The following is a 27,858-nucleotide window of genomic DNA, read 5'->3' as shown; positions in this document are numbered from 1 at the left end:
ACATTGTACTGTTCTCCTGACTCAAAGATCCATTTTGTAATATTTCCACATGCAAATAGTACTTAATACCACTGACATACAGTGCATTCGGAAAGTATTCAGACCCCTTGACTTTTTCCACATTATTACGTTACAGTCTTATTCTAAAATTGATTAAATTGTTTTCCCCCCTCAATCTACACACAATACCCCATAATGACAAAGCAAAAACAGTTGACATTTGTTAAATTTATAAACAAATTTAAAACTGAAATATTACATTCACATAAGTATTCAGACCTTTTACTCAGTACTTTGTTGAAGTACCTTGGGCGGCGATTACAGCCTAGAGTCTTCTTGGGCATGATGCTAAAAGCTTGGCACACCTGTATTTGGGGAGTTTCTCCCATTCTTCTCTGCAGATCCTCTCAAGCTCTGTCAGGTTGGATGGGTAGCATCACTGCACAGCTATTTTCAGGTCTCTCCAGAGATGTTGGATTGGGTTCAAGTCCGGGCTCTGGCGGGCCACTCAAGGACATTCAGAGACTTGCCCCGAAGCCACTTCTGCATTGTCTTGGCTGTGTGCTTAGGTTTGTTGTCCTGAACCTTCACCCCAGTCTGAGGTCCTGAGGGCTCTGGAGCAGGTTTTCATCAAGGATCTCTCTGTACATTGCTCTGTTCCTTTCCTTCGATCCTAGTCTCCCAGTCCCTACTGCTGAAAAACATACCCACAGCATGATGCTGTCACCACCATGCTTCACCGTAGGGATGGGGCCAGGTTTCCTCCAAACGTGACGCTTGACATTCAGGCCAAAGAGATCAATCTTGGCTTCATCAGACCAGATCATCTTGTTTCTCATGGTCAGAGTCCTTTAGCTGCCTTTTGGCAAACTCCAAGTAGGCTGTCATGTGTCTTTTACTGAGGAGCGGCTTCCGTCTGGCCACTGTACCATAAAGGCCTGATTGGTGGAATGGTGGAATGCTGCAGAAATGGTTGTGCTTCTGGAAGGTTCTCCCATCTCCACAGAGGAACTCTCTCAGAGTGACCATTGGGTTCTTGGTCACCTCCCTAACCAAGGCCCTTCTCCTCCGATTCCTCAGTTTAGCCAGGTGGCCAGCTCTAGAAAGAGTCTTGGTGGTTCCAAACTTCTTCCATTTAAGAATGATAGAGACCACTGTATTCTTGGGCACCTTCAATTCCGCATAAATGTTTTGGTACCCTTCCCCCGATCTGTGCCTCGACACAATCCTGTCTCGGAACAATTCCTTTGACCTCATGGCTTGGTTTTTGCTCTGACATTCACGGTCAACTGTGGGACCTTATATAGATAGGTGTGTGCCTTTCCAAATCATGTCCAATCAATTTAATTTACCACAGTTGAACTCCAATCAAGTTATAGAAACCTCTCAAGGATGATCAATGGAAACAGGATGCACCTGAGCTCAAATTCGCGTCTCATAGCAAAAGGTCTGAATTCTTATGTAAATAAGGCATCGGTTTTTAACATTTCATAATTTTGAGGGAACAAAACTTTTCGCTTTATTATTATGGGGTATTATATGTAGATTGATGAGGAGTTTTTTTATTTAATCCATTTTAGAATAAGGTTGTAACGTAACAAAATGTGAAACAAGGGAAGAGGTGTGAATACTTTCCCGAATGCACTGTACAGTGCCTTCAGAATGTATTCACACCCCTTGTCCACATTTTGTTATAGTACAATGTGGGATTAAAATGAATGTCATTTTTTGTCAATGACTTACACAAAATACTCTGTCAAAGAGGGAGAAATGTGAACATTTGTAAAAAATAAAAAAAATAAAAAAGCACTAATACACTGAGTATACCAAATATTTGGAACACCTTCCTAATACTGAGTTCCCTCCAATTTCTGCCCATGCATATGTCCTTTGGGTGGTGGACCATTCTTGATACACACGGGAAACTGTTGAGCATGAAAAACCCAGCACTGTTGTAGCTCTTGACACAAACCGGTGTGCCCGGCACTGTTCAAAGGGCAATTCAATATTTTGTCTGGCCCATTCACCCTCTGAATGGCACACATACACAAACCATAACTGAAATTGTCTCAAGGCTTAAAAATCCTTCTTTAACCTGTCTCCTCCCCTTCATCTACACTGATTGAAGTGAATTTAACAAATGACATCAATAAAGGATCATAGATTTCACCTGGATTCAAGTATTAAACCCCTGTAGTAAATATATTAGAAATCACCTTTGGCAGAGATAACAGCTGTGAGTCTAAGAGCTTTGCACACCTGGATTGTAATGTAGTTACAATGGTTCAAATCAGTAAGGATGGTCTGAATGGAGCGTCACTTTGTCATTTAGTAAACTCATAATTCACATAGCTTCCTAGCTCACTCATCAGCATGGCAGGTAGAGTATTTATAGGGTCCCTCTTCCTCTTTTCCTATTATGCTTAACAAAAATATAAAACACAATTTCAATGATTTTACTGAGTTACAGTTCATACAAGGAAATCAGTCAATTGAAATAAATTAATTAGGCCCTAATCTATGGATTTCACATGACTGGGAATACAGATATGCATCTGTTGGTCACAGACAACTTTTAAAAAAAAGGTAAAAAGAAAAAGGTAGGGGCAACGATTAGAAAACCAGTCAGTATCATGTTTGACCACCTTTTGCCTCATGCAGCGTGACATCGCCGTCGCATAGAGTTGATCAGGCTGTTGTGGCCTGTGGAATGTTGTCACACTTCTCTTCAATCGCTGTGCGAAGTTGCTGGATATTGGCAGAAACTACAACACGATGTCGTACATGTCAATCAAGAGTATCCCAAACATGCTCAATGGGTGTCAGATGTCTGGTGAGTATGCAAGCCATGAAAGAACTGGGGCATTTTCAGCTTCCACGAATTGTGTACAGATCATTGCGACATGGGGCTGCACATTACGCTGAAACATGAGGTGATGGCAGCGGATGAATGTCACGATAATGGGCATTGGGATCTCGTCACGGTATCTCTGGGCATTCATAATTGCCATCGTTAAAATGTAATTATCCATAGCTTACACCTGCCCATACCATAACCAAACTACTACCATGGAGCACGCTGTTCACAACGTTGACATCAGCAAACCGCTCACCCACACAATACCATAAACGTGGTCTGTGGTTTAGGCCGGTTGGACGTACTGCCAAATTCCCTAAAACAACGTTGGAGGCGGCATACTGTAGAGAAATGAACATTCAATTCTCTGGCAACAGTGACCATGCCAATTGCACGCTCCCACAAATCTTGAGACATCTGTGGAATTGTGTTGGGTGACAGAACTGCACATTTTAGAGTGTCTTGCTATTGTCCCCAGCACAAGGTGCACCTGTGTAATGATCATGCTGTTTAATCAGCTGCTTGACATGCCACAACTTTCAGGTGGATGGATTATCTTGGCAAAGGAGAAATGTTCACTATCAGGCATGTAAACTAATTTGTGCACTAAATTTGAGAAAAATATGTTACACTTTACATGTCGCGTTAATATTTTTGTTCAGTGTAGCAAGCATGCGGAATATCATTCACCTATTTGAAAATATGAAGCGTGGTACTCAACGTAATGTTGGAATTGCACCAAACATAAGGCTTTGTATTCAGTACATAAAGTTTATTTATTTGACACATTTTTTGCAGTTTTACTTTAGTGCCTTGTTGCAAACAGGATGCATGTTTTGGAATATTTTTTATTCTATACACGCTTCCTTTTCACTATATCAATTAAGTTGGTATTGTGGCGTAACTACAATGTTGTTGATCCATCCTCAGTTATTTCTTATCACAGTCATGTAACTGTTTTCAAGTCACCATTGGTCTCATGGTGAAATCTCTGAGCGGTTTCCTTCCTCTCCGGCAACTGAGTTAAGGATGCCTCTATCTTTGTAGTGACTGGTTATTTGATACACCATCCAAAGTGTAATTAATAACTTCACCATGCTCAAAGGGATATTCAATGTCTGCTTTTCGTCTTACCCCATCTACCAACAGGTGCCCTTCTTTCCAAGGAATTGGAAAACATCCCTGGTCTTTGTGGTTTAATCTGTGTTTGAATATCAATGCTATACTGAATGACCATAAAGATATATGTATGTGTGGGGTACAGAGATGATGTAGTCATTAAAAAAATATATATGGTAACCCCTATTATTGCACACAGTGAATCCATGCAATTTATTATGAGACTTGTTGAGCACGTTCTTACTCCTGAACTTTAGGCTTGTCATAACAGAGGTTGAATACTTGACTCAAGACATTTCGACTTTAAATGTATTCATTTCTAAAGATATATATATATAAAAACTATTAAATCCACTGACATTATGGGCTATTGTGTGTAGACCAGAGACAAAAACATCTACATGTAATACACTTTAAAACTCAGGCTGTAGCAACAAAATGTGAAAAAAGTCAAGGGATGTGAATCATTGGCAGTCAGTGCCATTTAAGACAGTTTTTTTATGAGCATGGCCTTATTTCTATTACAGCATATTGGATGGCTATCATTCATATTCCAGCTAAATGTCACATCTACAGGTTTAGTCTACTACATGATACTCAAATTTTCCATGTACCCATCATGAGGTTGCTACAACCTAGCCTATTAATGAAAGTTTACAAAGTAGGTGCAAAGGTCAAGAGAATTGAGTAATTAAGGTGACAGACACATTCTATACCACCTTTGCACACTCTTGCCTGCATGTATCTGATCTAGGGTGTAATCCTTAATCCAACAGTTGCAAATTAGAGAATCTATTGGCCAAATTCAGGTATGTTTACCCGAAACATTTGACTCAAGTTAAAACAATTTAAAGGCAATGCTACCAAATACTAATTGAGTGTAATGTAAACTTCTATAACTCACTGGGAATGTGATGGAAGAAATAAAAGATGAAATAAGTCATTCTCTACTATTATTCTGACATTTCACATTCTTAAAATAAAGTGGTGATCCTAACTGACCTAAAACAGGGAATGTTTACTAGGATTAAATGTCAGGAATTGTGAAAAACTGAGTTTAAATGTATTTGGCTAAGGTGTATGTAAGCTTCCGACTTCAACTGAGAAAAAAAACCTTACCAAGCCAAACCTTCATATCATGACCGCCTACATCGTTGTCCTGTCATAGTTCTATTAGTTCTAGTTGACTAACGCGTAAGTAAATCCGCTACAATCATGTAGCACAGCGTAGTCAGAAAGCAGTTACACCAGCGGGCCCCGGTGGCAATACATTAATAAAACCAAAAGCTTACCTTGACTTGAGAGTTCCAGTGTTGGATAGCCATAACCAGATCGCTAATATACCATCCCTCTCTGTTTGAGCTGGGTGTTTGAGTAGGCTAAAATATCTAGCTGCATTCACAAGCTAACTGAATGTAAAAAAATAAAAAATAATAATAAATAAAAAATACAACCAAATATGGCACTCACTCTCTGTCAGAGCTACATGATTCTGATATTCTAAGCTCTGTTGAACAGTGGTTGACCTTAGCTAAGCCTCGGGTGTTCTCCCTCTCACTCTCTGAAATGAATTTATTCAAAACTATTATCTTTCTCTCCCTTTGATTCAACTACTCACCACATGTTATGCACTGCACTGCTAGCTAGCTGTAGTTTATGCTTTCAGTACTAGATTAATTCTCTGATCTTTTGATTGGGTGGACACAACATGTCAGTTCATGCTGCAAGAGCTCTGATAGGTTTGAGGACGTCCTCTGGAAGTTGTCATAATTACTGTGGAAGTCTGTGGAAGGGGGTGAGAACCATGAGCCTCCTAGGTTTTGTACTAAGGTCAATATACCGAGGAGAACAGTAGCCAGCTGTCCTCCAGCTACACCATGGTGCAGAACCCTATGGGCCCTAGTCAAAAGGGTGCCATTTTTTTACAGATAAAACATGTATTTCAAAATAAAACAATGTGCAGGTGTGGTTGGAAACCCAAGGTGTAGGGTGCCATTTGGGACGCAATTAAGACATGTATCATTTGAACACCTTTGCGATAACTTGATGGGTGGCATCTGTATTCCTTAGGCATGTGACACATTTGGCATTGTCCACCATTGTACAGTACAGGAACTATACATTGATATTTATGATATGGTGATGCAACTAAAGCCTTTTTGATCGGCAATTAGTGGTCAGATCAGGAGGTCTCCATGGTTTGGGAGGCATAAATACGAACTGTCATCGTCATTCATTTGTATGCGACTGCAGGTGCACTTGCTCATTACGGATTCAGACCCAAACTTGCCTTCCAAACAGGCCATAAATTAACCCAAGTCCCTCCATTTAGCAGAAAAAGCCCTGTTTTGTTTGAGTCCCCACCACATCTAGTTAAGGAAAAAAACTCCAAACCTAGCAAAGCTTCAATATCAATCTTCTCCTTAGAAAACGTGTCACATTGTAAAATACATATAGACAAATGGATCACACTTTACACAGTAGTAAAGAGGTTGATGTACTGGGGCTTCGTTGGACTATGTCAGTTTAATAGCTTCTGGGTGCCTTTTAACACCAGGAGGATCATAAGAGAAGCTAGGATTCCTTCAAATGCTAAATCGACATTTCAGGAATTACAGCCAGCATATAAATTATTTCACATCAATCTTTTTCACACGTCAGGTCAGGTCGCACATACAGAGATATAACTACCAAACTTAAAACTTCTGATTTGATTCATTCCTGTTGTGGGAGGACTAGGTGAATCGAAGTGGACTGATTTTAATAAACCAATGGAATTGGAAAGTTACTTTAATATAGTAACTGAATATAATTGTGTATATCACATAACTCCTTACATATATAACAGTTATACACATTGTTCAATAATACCATACAATAAACATAACCGGTGAGAAAAGAAGTTGCCCATGTACTAGTCCTTCTAGTGGGTTTTACACCTTCGTAACTAACATTTGATTACTCTGAATGACACCATCACTTCAGATGAATTTACTTATTCCAGGATACACTACATGACCAAAAGTATGTGGACATCTGCTCTTCGAACATCTCATTCCAAAATCATGGGCATTGATACGGAGTTGGTCCGCCCTTTGCTTCTATAACAGCCTCCACTCTTCTGGGAAGGCTTTCCACTAATGTTGCTTCCATTCAGCCACAAGAGCATTAGTGAGGTTGATGTTGGGCGATTAGGCCTGGCTCGCAGTCGGCGTTTCAATTCATCCCAAAGGTGTTCAATGGGGTTGATTTCATGGCTCTGAGCAGGCCAGTCAAGTTCTTCCACACCGATCGACAAACCATTTCTGTATGGACCTCGCTTTGTGCACGGGGGCATTGTCATGCTGAAACAGGAAAAGACATTCCACAAACTGTTGCCACAAAGTCGGAAGCACAGAATTGTCTAGAAAGTCATTGTATGCTGTAGCGTTAAGTTCCTACTTAACTGGAACTAAGGGGCCTAGCCCGAAACATGAAAAACAGCCCCAGACCATTATTCCTCCCCACCAAACTTTACAGTTGGCACAATGCATTGGTGCAGGTAGTGTTCTCCTGGCATCCGCCAAACCCAGATTCGTCCGTCAGACTGCCAGATGGTGAAGCGTGATTCATCACTCCAGAGAAGGCATTCCCACTGCTCCAGAGTCCAATGGCAGCGAGCTTTACACCCCTCCAGCTGACGACGCTTGGCATTGCACATGGTGTTCTTAGGCTTGTGTGCGGCTGCTCGTTCATGGAAACCAATTTCATGAAGGTCCTGACGAACAGTTCTTGTGTCGACATTGCTTAAAGAGGCAGTTTGGAACCCAATAGTGAGTGTTGCAACCGAGGACACATTTTTTCTATATTATTATTTATTTATTTTTACACACTACCTGCTTCAGCAACCAGAAATGTTACAAAATGACTTGTTGGAAAGGTTGAATCCTATGACGGTGCCACGTTTAAAGTCACTGAGCTCTTTAGTAAGGCCATTCTACTTCCAATGTTTGTCTACGGAGAATGGATGGCTGTGTGCTCAATTTTATACACCTGTCAGTAACGGCTGTGGCTGAAATAGCCTAATCAACTAATTTGAAGGGGTGTCCACATATATATAAGTATATATAGTTTACATCAATAGAAACCCTAAAAGGTCACCCTATTTAAATCAAAAGGAGGGCTATTCTATGACACTACTGTAGGTAAAAGGTCACACTCAATCAATCTACAACACTCATCACATCAAGCTTCTATCCCTATTCTATAAATCCATCTGCTATTGTGACAGTTACAGTAGGCCTATGAACAACAATTAAATAGAGGACGACAGTTCTGAATTGTATTTCCTTTACATCTGAAGTGATTAAGGACGCATGTCCATTTGTGAACTCGGCGGCACTCAAAACTACAAAGCAAATACATCACATTCAGAGTCGGAGATATCTGGTGTGAGGTTTGAGAGTTGTAAATTGTAACACTGCTCAGCCTAACTGTTTTGACCCCCCCCCAGGGACAAGTTAACTAACTGGCAAATTGAAGGTGGAAGGGAGGTAGCAGATTATTGAAAAACTGCAGGCTCAGGGAAAGTCAACGAGCAAAGAAATTTGACTGGGTGGGGGGGAAAAAATACGTAATTGGTCATGCTGGGGCCAAGCGCACGCCACACGGGTCGAGCTCTGCCCTCACTGACATGCCACCCTCGTAGGCTTTTATTCAAATTGAATGCATAAATTACTTGAATTAATGTGACGTGGCACCGGAACTCGGGAAAGATGGTCAACGGCCTATATTTATGTGTATCGTTTCCCGTCTTTATTGGATGGACCGCAACAGCATAACGGGTTTCATTGTAGGAGTCATCTAATCACCGGGGGCCAAGTTGATTTAGAGTGATTTTATGTTCCATGATGGTCACATTCCCTACTTTTCTCTCTGCCTCTGACTCAACCCATAAGTTTCCAGTGCATTGTCTGATTGACAAGCCAATTGGAAGCAGCTATGACAATTCCATGACTATGACAATTCATAAGCTGCTCTTTTAAAACACTGCAAACTTATGGGCATGAAATCCCACACAACTCCATCCCGCCTAAAAGCGGTCGATCATCGGCCCCTACTAGGGCTGTGATGGTCGCGTAATTTTGGATGACAGTTATTGGCCAGCCAAATGACCGCAGTCACCGTTAATTATCGTTCTAATTTTAAGACGCAAATTCTCTCCTCTCCGCCTGACTGCCATAGAAATAGAATGAATAGAATGGGCGTCCAGATTCAAATCAATGATGGCATAATAGTGGACTGTCGGCCATTGCAAGTGTACCCATTGGAGCAAAGTAGTAAGTAAAAGCATGAAGTGTACACCAATAGGTGCTGTGATTTGTTGATCAAGTCAACTGAAACTACAAAAAAGATATTCCATTGCATGAGCTACATCAATTAACAATTTGAATGAACATTCTACATTACTATGGAAATTATTGCATCGCTATACCAGGCAGCCACTGTGAGTGTACCCATAAGTTTACCAGTCAAATTGACAGGGTTAGATGTTCCAAGCACATTTCCAGTCATTCTAGTTCTATGTGTGCTGCTGCAGGGAGGGGGGCGTTGCTTAGGCAACCGAAAACCTTGCTTGTTTCAGCAAGGAGAAACAAAGTTTCATCACGTTGTTAAGATTCCATGTTACCACAGAAACTGATTTTATTTTCATGACGTCTTCAACCATAACCATCGTTACACAGTAAATTGTGCCAGCCCTAGACCCTACCCTCGTACCCTCTTCCCAACTGCATTTGGGGGCAAACTCAGCAAAGAGAAAGGAGCTGGAATTAATTTGATACTCCCTGTCATAAGGGAGAAGAAAGGGGTTATTCGAGGATAATGGATTGGTTAGCGAATGAGAGGGATGGTGGGATGAATGTGTGTCTTCTATCACACTCACAGCATCATTCTCCTCGGTCTGACAATAGAAAATAAAAAAATTAAAACACTACGTGACTCATAGGGCACCAAATGTGTGTGTCTGTCTGTGTGTGCTTGTGTTTTAAACCACTCAAAAACCCTTAAGAGCTCAAAACCTTTCCAGTTCCATCTTTTGTGCGTAGCCAAACGCTGATGCAGAAGCACTTAACTTGTACCGCAATAACCCCTGTCATCTCACTACTCTAACCCTGCAATCGCCCGCCTTCGATATATAGAGCCGCGGCAACGGGACTCAAATATGCCTTTTGTCACTTCCTGAAAGCAAACCTTGGCCTTAATGGCTCTTATGTTCTGTATCGTGTCCATGGTGTTTCCTCTAGGCCTTTTTATTTTAAAAACACTCAAACACTTCGAGGTCATCCCTTTTTCCGAGCTGCAGCATCACGCATCCAATTGCACGACCCTATCTTTCAAACATGTCAATCGAGGAAGGATCCACCACAATGCTCTGGACACCTCAATACAGCCTCATTTTCTACCGGACTTTCCTTTTGTTGACAGTTTGTGAAAGCTTTTCACCCCAACCTTTCTGTCCGAGCTCTTTGTAGCCCAGGACACTGAAAGTGTTGAGGGAGACGTGCCTCAAAGGACCTTTACTTTCCACGGCCATGGTTCTTTTCTGCCACTCTTTTCTTCTTCTGTCACATTCCTGCCACAGACGAGTCCTGGCAGACCGGCTTGTCTCACCTTAACAGCATGATCACTCCTGTCCTGGAGACCCTAGAGAGCCAAGGCCCTCACACTGGCAGCAGGGGCCTTTTTGGCTTACATGAGTGTGTGTGTGTGCGCGTGCGTGCCTGTAAGAGAGTCAGGGCATGTAGCCTAACTGTTGTTTCCTTGGCATCTGTCATTCTACCTGGTTGTATGCAAGGATTTAGCCCATAAAGGACATGATTGATTGCCTGGCTACCCAAACTCCTTGCTCCAGCCAAACGCCCCGTATGTTAGTTTCTTCTCCGCAACGAGTCTAGATCTGAGTACCTCCGACGATTTCTGTAAACACAAACATTCTAACCGTTCTGATTGGTCCCAGAAACCAATGGGTTGGGCCAGAGCCAGGACACACGTAGGTCAAACAGCATTGCAAAAATGTGTCATTGGTTTTGATACTCTGATTGGTTAGAGATGATCCCATCGCTGATGACTTTGTTTTGTACAACACCCCTCATTTTGACATCACCACAAACAACTTCAACAATGTCAGTCTCAGACTAAAGTATGTAACGAACGATAGAGCAGCAGAAGAACTCATTGAGTTGTCAGGCAATATGATTGATGCTACGCTAGCATTTCTAAAGCCTTTATTCTAGGTAGAATCACAAATGTCTAACAATGCAACCGCCAGCTGCATACGGCAATCTGTAGGGATCCAAGGCCAATTTTGACAAGCCCAAGTCGTCAATCATACATTTACCCCCTCATGCCATCCAGCAACCCAAAAATCTATTCCAACACCAATTTTGGCAATGACCAATTTGTCTGAAAATTCCACTCCACATTTGGTGTGACCTAAGTGTTATTTTGGTTTGTCAGGGAAGCATTGAAAGGGAGGGGGGCAAAAACACAATTACCAGGTGCTGCTGGCTTCGCCTCTCTTCCTGTAATTGTTTTTCTGGCTTCTATAAAGAAACTAATTTCTCTCATTAAACACAATGTACATGGAGACAGAAGGCAGTTGGTGCAGAAGCCACAATGAACAAATGGCTTTTGATTGAAGAACAGATGATCGTACATGCAGGCGCCGAGATGAATATGAATTTCACCCCCGAAACAAGTTTGTGGATGTAGCTGAGCAATAAGATGCATATACTGTTACATGAGCCACGTCCCGCACCCAAACAAGCAAAGGGAAATAGATTGAGGTGATATTCCACCAGTTAGTGATCAAACCACTTCAACATTCAACACTCCCCCTTAATAGCTTCCCTTACTGTACCTCAAGCAGCAATGTTGTCTTAGGGCTGAATGTGATGTACAGGAAGTGTCCATTGATTTTGTTCAAAGACGACTCATATTCAGATAAATCAACCTCTCATCCTAAAGCTATCAACTAATTTGAGCTCTGAAAATAATTAAGGCCTAGTCTGTAGCAAGAGGAAGATTAGAGTGAGACCGTGAAAGAGGGAGCACCGCAATTTACAGACATCTAAATACCCTCCATAGCCTAGTAGCCTCTAGCCTTGTAGGCTATTCAAATCGATACAAGGCCAGCACTTTTTAACTCCAGCAAAAGCCTTAACTTACAACAGAGGCGCTATTAAGTCATATCCTATACAGTTAAATCGATGAAGGGAATTGAAGAGCTCGTGTCTCGATTCATACTGTAATGGCAAATGTGATTCCACCTGCTGCGTATTAATGTTCAAACTGAAAGAACAAATCACATTAATCAAATAGACTTTAGGAAAACGCAAATACACTCACTGAGAACTAAGACAGTGCATTTGGAAAAAGGAAAAAAAATAAGAAAAGAAAACGGAAAAACAGTACCCAAAATGAGATTGCTTCGGAGGACGAAATGCAATGGCAGCCCATATGGAAGTAGTCGGGATTAGTTTTGGTGAAACCTAAGTTCACTGAGGACACCAAATTAACCCATATCATTATAAATTGACGCCATTAGCGGGAATGTGAGGCAGCGAATAGAGGGGAGGGCTTACATCATGAGAGTAATAAAAACACAGAGGCTCTGTCCAGAGAGACAATGCAGAATAAAGACCTCCGAGAGGAGCTGGCAAGAGCCGTTCCAACCTATACACACACATCATCCGGGTTAAGAGAGATAACCAGTTGTTGCGTAGTTGTTAGAGAAACGTCTCAGTAAAACCTTCTTTGTCAAGACCACAAAGGAAAGACAATAAAGACGAGGGAAAACAGCCATCCTGAGGGGTAAACCATTTATAAAAAGGTACTATAACCCTTTATAAGGACCTTTAGAATGCTTCACAAACCATTCATAAGCAAATGTCATACTAAACAGTAAAAGGGTATTTAGCATTTGGCAATGCACCAGATAGATGTAAGTACTGGTTATCTTTACACCTTAATTGTATGACTTTGCTTACAAAGCATATAGGCCTTTGAAGGTTTTATGACGGCTTTGTTAAACCTTTGTTGTTCGAGCAACATCATTGCGGGACCTTGTCAGCTGCATATCCTGTATATAATAACAGCTGTTCAGTAAAACAATAGGCTCTCAGCAGGTAGCTATCTGCCTGGCTTGTAAACATGGGTGGGACCACCTGGCTAGAATTAAACATTGATAACCATCCACCGCACCTTTGATTGAAATAACTGCTTATTAAACCCAATTAAATAATTACTTACAAATTTGATTATTTTAGGCCTAGATTGATCAAATCAATATTTTGGAGCTAACTGCCCAAAAACGCTTCCTTTCCTTCATTTATATGTACCAGTTTGATTGAATTCCAGCCCAGAACGAATAGATAAAGTTTGGTTTAGTGAAAAACCACCTACTAAGCCTAAGAACACCTAAAGCAGTAATGACCAAAGGGTACCACTGATTGTTTTCACACAGGTAAGGGCTCCCGAGTGGCGCAGTGGTCTAAGGCACTGTATCTCTGTGCTAGAAGTGTCACTAGAACCTGGTTTGATCCCAGGCTGTATCACAACCGGCCGTGATTGGGAGTCTCATAGGGCAGTGCACAATTGGCCCAGTGTAGTTTGGCCGGGGTAGCCCGTTATTGTAAAATAAGAATTTGTTCTTAACTGACTTGCCTAGTTAAATAAAGAATCGAAGTACCAGCTCTGGGGTGCTATGAGACTCCATAATTTTCTTTTTTTTGGCAATAAAAGGTAGTTTACAGACAGGGCAACTGTTGCTACTGACAGGATTATCAATTTTCCAGACATGTTGACTTTACTGCATAAGCGGTTGGCTAAAATGAATTAGGCCAGACATCCACAATGCACTGCAATGGGGCGGCGCCACAACAAGAGGTAAATCAAGGTCAGCATCTCTCAATATAGTCAAAAGTAAAATCCGTCAGACATACCACCGTTGGGACACTTTGTCCACAGCTGTGGAGCAAATATTATGAAGAACGACGTGGCATTGGATAAGCAAAGACAAGATACATTGAAAGTAAACTACAGGTTGACATCCAATTAGACAGAAAGCTTCAACTGTCCTCTCGTTATTCCTCTTGGGGGAGAATGTCAAGGTCTTCACCGTCTGAGGTAGATGGCTGTGTTAGTTTTGTTGTGGGCATGTTTACCGTACACCCACCACATTGACGATATTGCTGTAATCACGTGTCACCGCCTTGAGAGCACTTCACAGATGATGAGACAGAGTCAGCGACAAAGAGAGTGCGCGCTAGTAGGCCTAGCCCTGGGTAGAATGTCTGGGAAATAACGCACAAACGATCAGAGGTACTGTTTGTTATCTGATGGAACAGATTCAAAATAAATTAATGTTACCGACTCTGATCCTAATTGGAATGTTTTATGTCGCACACGCACAATAGCCAGTCACTCCGGTTAGGCCATTCCATTTCAAATTCAAAATGGCATTGCGGACAAAATAACAAAATATATTGAAATGAGACAAAAGTCAACTAAGATCACTGCTGTGGAGGGTTAAGAAAAGTTCTGATCAAAATGTTAGCCTAGCTACCGCTGCCAGTTTAGATTTAATATGCATGAATCAAAGCTTATCTACAGTGTTTGTCCAACCCCCACAATTTCCAGACAAGAGCCTATAGAAGCCTGTAAGCTTCATGGTAGTAAGGCAGAGGTAGGCTGAGGTGTTCAGAGTTGTTGTTGATAGGCCTACCTCAGGAATCACAACGTAAAATCCATCACTACATGAGTTGAAATACATTTCTATAACATTATGCAACACAACATATAACCTATGCTCTTTGTGCAAGTGATGTTTGATAAATAAATATATAAATTAGCCCAACATGCATTATTTGGAATGAGATGATCAACATAAATGTAACCCATTCTGGTTTCTCATAAGCCTACAGTTCCTTTCTGGTGAGATGCAGAGGTGTCCCCACTGCTCTGTTACTGCGTCAGTTTTTCCCCTTTAACTTGCATGGTGGCACTAAAAATGGTCAGAATTCCAAATGCGGGAAATTTGCCTATGAACTACATCCATTTTCCCTTGAACATCTTATTGTATACAACCCCTGTTTCAGGCAGACATGACATGTACGGGACTACCTGAACGGTTTTGCAGTGTATCCAACACAAACTTAATTCATTGCAATACATTCATCATCCAACTTCACATTGCGCAAAAGCAATGTTAAAATCGGTGCGCATCCTTTCAACATGCTCTGAAAGAAAGGTAGTGAATGGAGAAACGCACCATGCACGAGCATAGTTCCAACCATTCCCTTCACAATAAACCATGATGCACCAAACTATTTGAAATGTAAGTATCGGTTCTCTAGTTTGGCTAGAGCAGGACGGACGCGCTCAATGAAAAATGCCTATTGTCTTTAATTAAGTGACGCTCGTTAATCACCGAAACTGACACCAGAAAGTATCGATATCTTGACAAAGCAATTCATTGCAAACTGCATAGCCAATAAATAATGCAGACAAGTTTATTTAAAAATCTAAGTCCAGCATCATTTTTTTTTGGGGGGGGGGGGGGGAATACAGCCTAGCTTATAACATCACTAGCCTACACATTGCATTGAACACTCAGCAGTTGTCGCAAATATTGGATATAGGAGAAACTGCAGGTAGACTAATTGAAGTGCATATGCGCATCAAAATATAGATGCAGATGAAGCTAAAATCATATAGTCTACATTTTAGTAGAATATTCTTACCGTGTTTTAGAAGATGATACTGGTGAAACGATTATACCCTTCAAGTAGTCATCCCATTGAAAGTGTAAGTGATAAAATTGCTCACAGAATATTGTCTTTCCCCAATGGATAGGCTATCGTACTTGCGCACTGAGAACCATGCAGATTTCAATCTACTCAGATGATCGAGGGAAAAGAACGCGATTCCCAATAATTATTTCGAATAACTCCGTTAAGGCTATATAGCCTATTCTTTCACGAGTCCGGTAAGTTAATAGAAGAGCTGGAAATGTCTGTAGTATGATCCGTGTAGCCTATAGGCTACTGATGATATTGCGGGAGAAAGCCTACACAAGGAACCCGTTCTATCTAGATGTCAATCCCTCAACAGTGACACACGTCCTCTTTTGTGCAGTAGCTTGGCTACATCATGTCCTAAAGAAAAAGCTCAAAGGCGTAACATGTTATACCAACAAACAAAAAAAGAGTATCCAAAATAATGTATTTCGCCTCTTGTTATAAAAGGTCCACGGCAAAGAACTCGAGAAATTGTTTCCAAAGCTGAGCTCTCGGCGCATGACAAACCAAATTCGGAGCACTGCCTCAGAGAAATGCGGTCTTGACTCGACTCAAGGTAGAATGCGAGAACGGCGAGAGGCAAAACTCGGATCTGGATTAACGCTCACAACATATACTCGGGCTCCACCTAGCAGTAAAGATGGGATAAAAATGCAACCAACTACCTACGCCGCCTCTACCTGTATTGTACTTAAATTACTCATGTCAAAGTCATATTACATTTTGTCAGGAAAATATTTATGTGTAACAGACGGCTTTACCAGACTAAGTGCGCCCTAAAACTGCTTGGTAAGGATGTGGAAAAGAGGAAACGAGGCAATTGTCAACCGCTAGCAACACCGTAGGCCTCTGCTGATCGGTATAAGCCTGTACAATTCTTAGTTTGCACCTTTTATAAAACTATAGGCTAATACACCGTTTTAAGATTGCTTGAAATTGTGTGACTGTGAATGTTTTCAATCGAGAAAATGTAAAGATTCAGATTATGAATTGTTTCCTATTCAATCACCAATAGCACTCTTTATTTTGCATACAAATGTTTGAATATCAATGATGTGTAGATTTTGATAGTGACGCACATTCATATTAAGTATACTGGTACACCTTGAACTAGTGCAGACAGTGGTACATTTTTCAACGGGGCTTGCATTTGAAAAGATGAATCCTTATCTTTAGCCGGCACTGCTTGCCATGCACCCCAGATGCAAATGGTTTCTGCAGTTAGTGCGCTGACCAAAACTGGATATCATTACTGTACAGATCTTAATTTGATCACTCTTGTGAACAGAAAATGCAAACTTGTAGTTTGTTCAAGGTTTAAAAAGTTTGTAATTTCCACTTTAAAATGTCATTGGATTTGCCCTAAGGAAAAAATGTATCAGCCCTTACAAAAAAATGTACACTAGCCTAATTATAATTCACATAATAATTCACATTTCTTGTTGCCGCAGAATTATTTTCCTGCTGTAGTAGTCTGGCTCAAACTAAGAGCCTACATCTGTACCAGTGTTGAAAACCCTGGTTGCTAGCTTCTGTGTGGCTATACGCTCCCCTAAAGTATTTATTTGGACAGTGAAGCTAAAACTTTTAATTTGGCTCTCTACTCCAGCATTTTTTATTTGAGATCAAATGTTTCATATAAGGTGACAGTACAGAATGTCACCTTTTATTTGAGGGTATTTTCATACATCTGTTTACCCTTTTATAAATGAATGCACTCTATGTATCTAGTCCCCGATTTGAATACGTTTTCTTTTTCTCATAATTATTTGGACAAATTCACTTATAGTGTATTAAAGTAGACAAAAGTGTAGTATTTGGTCCCGTATTCCTAGCACGCAATGACATCAAGCTTGTGGCTCTGCAAACTTGTTGGATGTATTTGCAATTTGTTTCGGAATATGTTTTCCTAATAGGAACTGAATGATGAATAATTGATTGTGTCATTTTAGAGTCACTTTTATTGTAAATAAGAATAGAAAATGTTTCTGGATCAGATCTGAACACTTCTACAATGTGGATGCTACCATGATTATGGATAATCATAAATGAATTATGAATAATGATAAGTGAGAAAATTACATAGGGACAAAGATCATACCCCCCAAAAATGCTAACCTCCCCTGTTATTGGTAATAGGGGAGCATGTTTTAGGGGGCTTGATCTTTGTGCATCTGTAATTTTCTAACTCATCATTATTCATGATTATCCATAATCATGGTCGCATCCAGATTGATGTAGAATTGTAAGGAAACATATTCTATTCTTATTTACAATAAAAGTGACTCCAAAATTACTCAATACATTATTTACCATTCATTTCTATTCTACGTCTTGGATGCATTTGCAGTTTGTTTTGGTTGTGTTTCAGGTTATGTTGTGCATAATCCGAAACACAACCAAAACAAACTGCAAATGCATCCAAGACATTTGTAGAGTCACAAGCTTGATGTAGTCATTGTGTGCTAGGTATATGGTAACACATACTTAAATTCTGACTAAACTGAATACACTATTAGTGAATTTGTCCTAATACTTATGACACCTTCATATGGGGGATTGATTAGATACATAAAGCACATTCATTTCTAAACAGTAAAACAGATATGTATGAAAATACCCTCAAATAAATGGTGATCTCAAATAAAATAAAAAACGCTGGAGTATAGAGCCAAATTAAGAGTTTTAGCTTCACTGTCCAAATAAATACGTGTAAGAGTGTATATACAGTGGGGGGGAAAAGTATTTGATCCCCTGCTGATTTTGTACGTTTGCCCACTGACAAAGAAATGATTGGTCTATAATTTTAATGGTAGGTTTATTTGAACAGTGAGAGACAGAATAACAACAAAGAAATCCAGAAAAACGCATGTCAAAAATGTTATAAATTGATTTGCATTTTAATGAGGGAAATAAGTATTTGACCCCTCTGCAAAACATGACTTAGTACTTGGTGGCAAAACCCTTGTTGGCAATCAGAGGTCAGACGTTTCTTGTAGTTGGCCACCAGGTTTGCACACATCTCAGGAGGGATTTTGTCCCACTCCTCTTTGCAGATCTTCTCCAAGTCATTAAGGTTTCAAGGCTGACGTTTGGCAACTCGAACCTTCAGCTCCCTCCACAGATTTCCTATGGGATTAAGGTCTGGAGACTGGCTAGGCCACTCCAGGACCTTAATGTGCTTCTCCTTGAGCCACTCCTTTGTTGCCTTGGCCGTGTGTTTTGGGTCATTGTCATGCTGGAATACCCATCCACGACCCATTTTCAATGCCCTGGCTGAGGGAAGGAGGTTCTCACCCAAGATTTGACGGTACATGGCCCCGTCCATCGTCCCTTTGATGCGGTGAAGTTGTCCTGTCACCTTAGCAGAAAAACACCCCCAAAGCATAATGTTTCCACCTCCATGTTTGACGGTGGAGATGGTGTTCTTGGGGTGATAGGCAGCATTCCTCCTCCAAACACGGCGAGTTGAGTTGATGCCAAAGAGCTCCATTTTGGTCTCATCTGACCACAACACTTTCACCAGTTGTCCTCTGAATCATTCAAATGTTAATTGGCAAACTTCAGATGTGCATGTATATGTATTCTTGAGCAGGGGGACCTTGCGGGCGCTGCAGGATTTCAGTCCTTCACGGCGTAGTGTGTTACCAATTGTTTTCTTGGTGACTATGGTCCCAGCTGCCTTGAGATCATTGACAAGATCCTCCCGTGTAGTTCTGGGCTGATTCCTCACCGTTCTCATGATCATTGCAACTCCACGAGGTGAGATCTTGCATGGAGCCCTAGACAGAGGGATATTGACAGTTCTTTTGTGTTTCTTCCATTTGCGAATAATCGCACCAAATGTTGTCACCTTCTCACCAAGCTGCTTGGCGATGGTCTTGTAGCCCATTCCAGCCTTGTGTAGGTCTACAATCTTGTCCCTGACATCCTTGGAGAGCTCTTTGGTCTTGGCCATGGTGGAGAGTTTGGAATCTGATTGATTGATTGCTTCTGTGGACAGATGTCTTTTTTACAGGTAACAAACTGCGGTTAGGAGCACTCCCTTTAAGAGTGTGCTCCTAATCTCAGCTCGTTACCTGTATAAAAGATACCTGGGAGCCAGAAATCTTTCTGATTGAGAAGGGGTCAAATACTTATTTCCCTCATTAAAATGCAAATCAATTTATAAAATTTTTGACATGCGTTTTTCTGGATATTTTTGTTGTTATTCTGTCTCTCACTGTTCAAATAAACCTATCATTAAAATTATAGACTGATCCTTTCTTTATCAGTGGGCAAACGTACAAAATCAGCAGGGGATCAAATACTTTTCCCCCCCACTGTAGCCTATAGCTGTAATATACTGCTGCCATCTTGACTGCGTTAAACAATACATGAAAACTGCCTGCACAAGAACATTTTCCATAAACAATCATGTGAATGTCATACCACTTATGGAAATGTCACCACATCTGGGATCTTGTACCATCACACATTTCAGAGAAACAAATGAGACCGAGACAGTTTAATAGTATAGGTCTCCATGTAAAACCACAGCACATAAGGCTACATCCCAAATGGAATCATATTCAATATAGTACACTACTTTGCAACAGAGCCCTATGGGCCCTGGTCAAATGTTGTGCAGTAAATAGAAAATAGGGTGCCAATTGCAGGAGAAGGAGAGATTGAGAGAGACAGAGAGGCGTGCGTCCTGCTGCTTCATGTTACTAACTCAGGCCCCCTCCGCCACACTTGCAGCCTTACCACTGGGCACAGATGTCAATTCAACATCTATTCCACGTTTGTTTCAACGTAATTTCATTGAAATGAAGTGGAAACAACGTTGATTCAACCAGTGTATGCCCTAGTGAGTTATGTGGTATAGTGATTATGGAGCTGTAGTGTCTAGATTTAGAATAGTGAGCTTCATTGAGTGGAGGATACCATTATTGAGTAATTTGTGAATAGACAAGGGCGCATTTAAATGTATTATTACTTGTAAACACGACCATTGAGTTACTGGGCAATGTATAATTGTGTGTGTGTTCCTGCCAAATACAGCTGCCAACAGTGGGGTTTACCCAACACAGACAGTTAAGCACCTGAGACACTATCATAAATGAACATCATAAAGTGATACATAGCACCATAAAAGCTCAATGCACAAACTTAACATGCCGCTGCGAAACTATGCCAAATATAAAGCTATTTAGGAAAATTAAGCCTTATGGGGAGATGAAGGAAACCCAATAAAGTAGGACACAATCTCATTATGCTTACAAGCAATTTCATCTTGAGTGTTGACTCTTTAATAGTACTGAATGCTTAAAGTGCTGAAACAACTGGAAGCTCAGTTGTTTACTTATTGTGGTAAAATGTGTGAATGTGCAGTTGTTTTTGCATTCTTTATAGAGGGTTATTTTAGATTTAGATTTTTAACATCAGTATCAAGATAATGAACCTAGTTTATAGTACAGGGCCATAATTGTTAGGCCTTTGAGCCACTATGTTGGGTTCCTACTTTCTTACTAATTGATTGTAGGCTTTTAAGTAAGCGCAATTGAATATTATGTTTTCATGCTTGCTTTAGGCCTACTTTCTTATGGCCTGAGTTAGTGCGCATAAAAGTTCTGTTGACATTTGGAAGGCCTACCAACAATTACTGTATACTGTTAACCAACATGTAGCCTACTTTACTCACATAAAAATGGTTGGAAACATGGTTAAGTGTTAACATGTCAATATTGCCGACAGAATTTGCGAAAAAAACAATGCAGTTTGTAGTTTGATGCTGACAGTCAATCGCCTGGCTGATGCAAATCACTTGGTACACAGCCAGGAAGAGCTGTGACACTACTGAGTACGTTTACATGCGCACTAATAATTCGATATTCAACTGATTATGGCAGAAGGCCGAGTATGCTTATCTTAATCGGCGAAAACTCATAATCGAAGTAAGTTTACGGCGATTAAAACACCTGGTTTTCTGAGCAATCTTTCGAATTATTAGGACATGTAAACAGTTAAATCGCCGTTCCAGTGGTGTATTTAATCTGCGCATGTGCCAGCACCAGGTAGTGCAACCTTCCCTCTTATGCGCAAGTGAAGTGAGTTTGGGAAAAACTTCAAGTATGCATCTTGTAAATAATTTTCACATGCATATAAGTTATATGTCCAAACTCAGAATCAAATAGTATTTGCAAAAATAACATGGCCACCGTGTTAGAACGTTTATTTTGATTGGCTATTTCCTGCATTTTTACAAAAGTTCCATCAGTTGCCTGATTTCAGATGTGTTCATGTAAACATGATTATTTGGGAAATCGTTCTTCTTGCAATGCATGTAAACGTTTTAAAGAAACTATTATATTAACCTGACTATTTCTGTTAATAATCTCATTATTATGTGCACATAACCGTGCTCACTGGTCTGGACAGGAACCCGTGAGAAAGACAGAGGAGTACCAATCGGTAAAAAAAAAGCACAGCCCCCTCTGGTGTCAGCCAAACTAGACAGTCATAGTTTGCGCCTTAATCCCAGCAATAGTGTCATGCTTCGTACACACCAACAGTGTCATTGCATTTTGGTACACCAGAATTACATTTATTTCCAATGAAATTGGGGGTTTTGGGGGTATTGCAACACGCATGTCTGCAATTGCATGCACTCGGGCTCAGTTAGGGTTTGGCCGGGGTAGGCCGTCTTTTTAAATATGAATTTGTTTTTAACTGACTTGCCTAGGTAAATAAAATAAATGTAAAAAATCCCATGCATAAATATTATAATGGATATATTGGGGGATATGCAATGCAATGTAACTGAACACAGGCTTTCACAATGTTGCAGGTAACATCAATGCTTGAAGAAATGGTCACTGGCAGGAATGTTAAACCAGGGTCCCCACTCTCATCCATTTGTCAAAACATAGATTACAGCTCTTTATCTTTCTGCCTGTTCTTCACATTGTGAAGTGCTGATCTCCTCTGCTATTCTGATTACTGGCAAAGTAGGGGTCCTGAAACCTATTCAACTTGGTGCAGAATAGTTTCCCAATAAACTTCAGTACATATGCCTATCAATAAAGACAAGAGCCCTTAAATTATAGACACTAATGATTGTATAGTACTAAAACGTAATGTTTACCGTTGGTATTTACCATTATCTCAAATCATTCAACATATAGCTGCATCTAGAGCCAATGCTGCTTGTGCTCTTCAGGCATTATTGTCAATTCTCTCCGTCTCTTGCTCTCTCTCTCACACAGACACACACACAAATTCCAATTCCAGGGATATGCGGCCAAAGTACAAACGACATGCATTGGCCAAGTGCAGATGAGCATGCAAATGTAGGGGCATTATGTGATCGCAATGTGAAAAAACTAAATCATTTATGCTCAGCAGACACCTTGGAAAGGACACGGGGTGCTGTTTAGATCTTCTGTCTGTGTCCTGTTTATAGAATAATGTGCTCCATTTCAGACCCAGATGTGCCAAGCTTATAAAATGTTGATATGAGAGAGAGAGGTGTTACTCAAAGTTAAATGTATCAAATGCCCGTGGGGACACAGTCCCTTTTTGCCTGTTAAATTTTGGTTTCCTTGTGGGAACATGAAGATTGTTCATTCATTCATTCATTCATTCATTCATCTATCAATTTGTTAATTCATTCATTTGTTAATTCATCCATCTATGTGGGTATTAATAAAACTTGAATTTGAACTAGAATCATGCTTTCCCACTCATTGAAATGTAGGCTAGCAACATAATTAAACACTTGTATGTATGTTTTATGAATAGGGGAGGCATTTGGTTATTATTGTTCCACTGATCAGGGCAGCAGCTCAACTATGTAGATAGCGTTGTTGAATTTGAGGTGGTTACTTGCTTGAGACCTGAAAACGTGTGTTAGCTCCCTGAGGTAATGCCTAGGCTTTAGCTCAGTGGGCTAACACTATCTTGTCGCAGTGCAGAATGTGCACACCTTGACATTGGTATCTACATCATTGGCATTGTCTAATGCAGCTTGGTTAATTCGTGTCTATATCATCATGGCACATAATAGCCATTATTATTTCAGAAATCCTATCTAATTGCTGAGGAAATAACTGCCATCATCTCACATATTGGGCTAGAATGGGAACTTGTCAAATCTGCCAGCTCATCCAATGATTCCCCCACTTTCGTCTTGGCCTCCTATTGGTTGATACATTAAACTGTTTAGGAATCAGGAAATGCATGACTGAACAAGAACGTCCTGTTTTCAGAGCAAAATGGATTGAAAATGGGTTTTGTCTTCAGAGCTATTTAGCAAAAATGTGTCCGACATTATCTCAATTCACACAGGACAAAGGTAAGACCCAGATGCAGACTGTGTCGAAGTAACAATGTTAATTACAGCAACAGGGGCAAAGGTACAGGACAGCAGGCAGGGTCAGGTCAGGTAGAGGTTGGTAATCCAGAGGTGGAGCAAAGGTACAGGACGGCAGGCAAGCTCAGGGGCAGGCAGGCAGGCTCAGAGTCAAGACAGGCAAGGGTCAAAACCAGGAGGACGAGAAAAGAGAGACTGGGGAAAACCAGGAGCTGATACAAAAACGCTGGTTGACTTGACAAACAATACGAACTGGCAACAGACAAACAGAGAACACAGTTATAAATACACAGGGGATAATGGGGAAGATGGGCGACACCTGGAGGAGGGTAGAGACAATCACAAAGACAGATGAAACAGATCAGGGCATGACAGAATAAGGAGAAACTGTATCATAAGGGTGGCAAAATGGTTTGTCAAAAAAAAGAAAAAAAGAAGCTCTATAAAGTCTACCAGTTGTTCATTTAAAGTAGGACTGTATTGTATGTGTAACTCTTGAAGCGATGTTGCTCATCGATGACCCTTGCTGAACACTCATTCCAGTCCAGTATTTTTTACATGTTTTATTATTTGTTGTTGACGCTGATGATGAGAAGCAGGCACAGAGAGTTGAACATTTAATTTAGCACAGACATGGAACAGGACAGGAACAGCGTCTAAACCAGGCAATACAAAGACATACAACAATTAATGCTGAAGTAGGGAACAAAGCTGGGGAACAGACAGATATAGGGGAGGAAATAACACAAGTGATTGAGTCCAGGTGAGTGCAATGAATCACTGATGCGCGTGACGAGGGAAGCAGGTGTGCGTAATGATGGTGGCAGGAGTGCGTAATGCTGGATAGCCTGGCGCCCATGAGCGCTCGGGAGGGAGAGCGGGAGCAGGCGTGACAAATAACTATGTTGTTTTAATGGCAAATGTGAACAAATTTGTTGAATATATTTAAAAGACTGAAATATCCCTGTCAATATTTATGGCTTGTTTGATAATCAACAATGTTATATCTCCTTCCGACATTCATTGAATTGACAGTTTTAAACAAGGGCATGCCATTTCAAGTGATACGCTACATTTCAAATTCACTATGAAATTCTGACTCACTGAGAACAAAGGCGTAAATTGATCTGTCCACATAGTGTTATGTTAGTCTTTTGGTGTTAGGAAGGCCGTAACAATGGATTGTACAGTGAGGAGGCAGACATGATGTTCCCCTTGCAATGCCCGGAGTAAGGGCTTTTATTAGTGGAGAAGCTAAAGGTGGCAAACTTCTGTAACACATATTTACAACAAAAATAACAAGCATGATGTAGACTATTGACAGGAAACATATAAACGTATATCTTAAAAAAAAATACTTTATTTAGTAAATATTTTCTGAACCCTTATTTTTCTTAAAACTGTATTGTTGGTTAAGGGCTTGTAATTAAGCATTTCATGGTAATCTGTTGTATTCACCGCATGTGACAAATACAATTTGATACTCAGATAAATGAAAAACAATCAACAACTCAAAACAGAGCTCTGAATAACACAGGCCTCAATCACGCCTGATAGGGTAAGGTTGTCATTCTGGCATTCTATCTGGAAGAGGAATGACAGGTTTTAGACAGGATGGGAAACCCTCAACATGGACCTTACCATTTTAGACCAATCATCAATGATTAGTGTTCCATATAGGCATGATATCACTATTCACATTATTCAAGTAATACAATCTCAATTACCAAATATATTGCCTACAATGCAATAGGAATGCATATGCATAAAAAAATACAATAGACCGGGGTAGACCTATGCCTTGATCACACCTACAGCCTCATTGTATTTTTGGTACACCAGAAGTACACGAATCCCCAATGGAACGCTGCGTTTGCCTTGCAGAACACACCGACAGCATCATTGCATTTTGGCACATCAGAAGTACATTCATTTCCAATGGAACGCTGGGTTTGCCTTGCAGCATTGCCTTGCAGCATTGCCTTGCAGTTTGCCTTGCAGTGCGTTCTGTGTGGTGCATACTATGGATTTATTAATCCTATGCGTCAAACTGTATGCGTAGACGGTTTAACAGAAATGGTAGCAGAAGGTGAATGTTGAATTTTTGTTGCACACATATCTTGATGATGATGTGTACTATTTTGCGCAATGATGCTTTGAACACACCAATAATGTCATTGAGCAAAATAGGTTGCAGCATCATCTGAATATGTATGCAACCAAAGTTCAATATTCACATTCTGCTCCCATTTCTGTCAAGCCATCTATGCATACAGTTTGACCATACATTCGATAAATCCAACATATGCACCACACCGAACACACTGCAACTGCCTCTTCTTTCTGAGTGTAACCTAATGTAGCAGGAGTAAAATAAACTAGTCTGAGTGCAATACATGAGATTACCTGTAGTACAGCAGGCTGCACTTTAGTCCTAGTTGTCACAGTATCCACCAAGCGGCGCTTGTGATCTCCCAATAAACCTCGGCCATCTCTACCATAGACTGTCTCAAGCTCAACTCTCCGTGCCGCTATTGCTGCAAATGTATGTAGAAGATCGAGTTACAAGTACGCCCCATCTTTAAACTCTGTCTATGCGCAGTTAGCCGAAGAACAACGGGACAGGCAATATACGTCCTATGTCAGCCGCCAGACAAGGGTCAACGCCTATGTAAGTTTCCTTCGTCCCTAAAACACGAATTTCAATCAATTTTACTAGATACAAGTTAATAGGCTAGGCTAATTGTTTTGGATACAAATGTAAAACTGAATTCCGAGTTCGGATTTGTGAGCAACATGTTGCTATTGTAAAGGCTACATTCTCAGCCGCTGGCTCAGTAAATGTTTCGACGGTATCTGTATTATTTTACACAGCCTATGATATTATACGTTTATAGTTTGGTGAGAATGTTTCAAGCACTTTGGGTAGTTTCGATCGTTGTCACAACATTATCCAACTTTTCTGTTTTCTCTGATAACATCGGAAACCTGTTGATTCAGTGTCCCGAAGAAGAGATGGAGAAGAAGGAGGAGTTGAGAAAAGCGGATTGTGTTCCTTGCCTTCTCAGTAGCCGAGACTAGCTTCAAAATAATACAATTTAAATTCATAAACAGACACGTATACAAACACATTTAAGTTTGAAAAAATATGTCTTGAGTGAGCGAAGAACGAAAACTATGTTATATCGGGTTTATGATTATGAGTATGGGCTATGGCTTGCAAAACATACATCGAGAAACCGTTATCCATTCGCGCGTCTCGGCTAGGGCTATGCTATTTGTTTGTCCAAAGGCCCTTCATGAAACTTGAAGTTGTTTTCATTTTGGTTTCAAATTAGTTTTTATATTGGGAGACAAAAAAATGCTATTGTCTGTAAAAAAAAAAAAGTGTATTGACATTTCCTGTTGTGAAGCCTACTGATGATGACATTCGAAAAGGCTATTCAGCATATACACCTGCGCCTAACGTTCATTATTAGGCTAATATGGGATTTAAACAAATGAAATAAGGTGCCAACAAAAAATTAAGATCATCCCTCATACCGCTTCTTATTGATAATGGATGAATGCAATTAAAGGGGAAAAAATCTAGCTATGTCCTTGCATAGCCTATGGCTGGAGTGGGTATGACTAAGTTACAACTACAGAGCATTTGGTGAGACGATTTACTGTAGGCCATGAATATG

At 40.5% G+C, this 27,858-nt stretch overlaps 2 protein-coding genes across 18 annotated transcripts in view; one reads left to right on the top strand and one right to left on the bottom strand.

Annotated features, from left to right (window-relative positions):
* LOC106608716 (adhesion G protein-coupled receptor L3) overlaps window positions 1-16,366 on the bottom strand; it is a 314,019-nt gene extending 297,653 nt beyond the window's left edge. For all 12 annotated transcript variants that reach the window (XM_045721692.2, XM_082977451.1, XM_082977453.1 and 9 more), the window contains exon 1: window positions 15,760-16,366. The gene's annotated coding sequence lies outside the window, so the exon portion shown is untranslated. The remainder of the gene's footprint in view (window positions 1-15,759) is intronic.
* Window positions 16,367-26,635: 10,269 nt separating this feature from the next.
* Window positions 26,636-27,858, top strand: part of LOC106608788 (multiple PDZ domain protein) — a 64,217-nt gene continuing 62,994 nt past the window's right edge. For 3 of the 6 annotated variants that reach the window (XM_045721683.1, XM_014206933.3, XM_014206932.3), the window contains exon 1: window positions 26,636-26,843. The gene's annotated coding sequence lies outside the window, so the exon portion shown is untranslated. The remainder of the gene's footprint in view (window positions 26,844-27,858) is intronic. The other 3 variants (XM_082977447.1, XM_014206936.3, XM_014206934.3) reach the window with 1 other exon arrangement.

Source organism: Salmo salar, chromosome 07 (genome assembly GCF_965601325.2).
Source record: "Salmo salar chromosome 07, fSalSal1, whole genome shotgun sequence".
NCBI lineage: Eukaryota > Metazoa > Chordata > Actinopteri > Salmoniformes > Salmonidae > Salmo > Salmo salar.
This window is presented reverse-complemented; position numbering and strand designations above follow the sequence as displayed.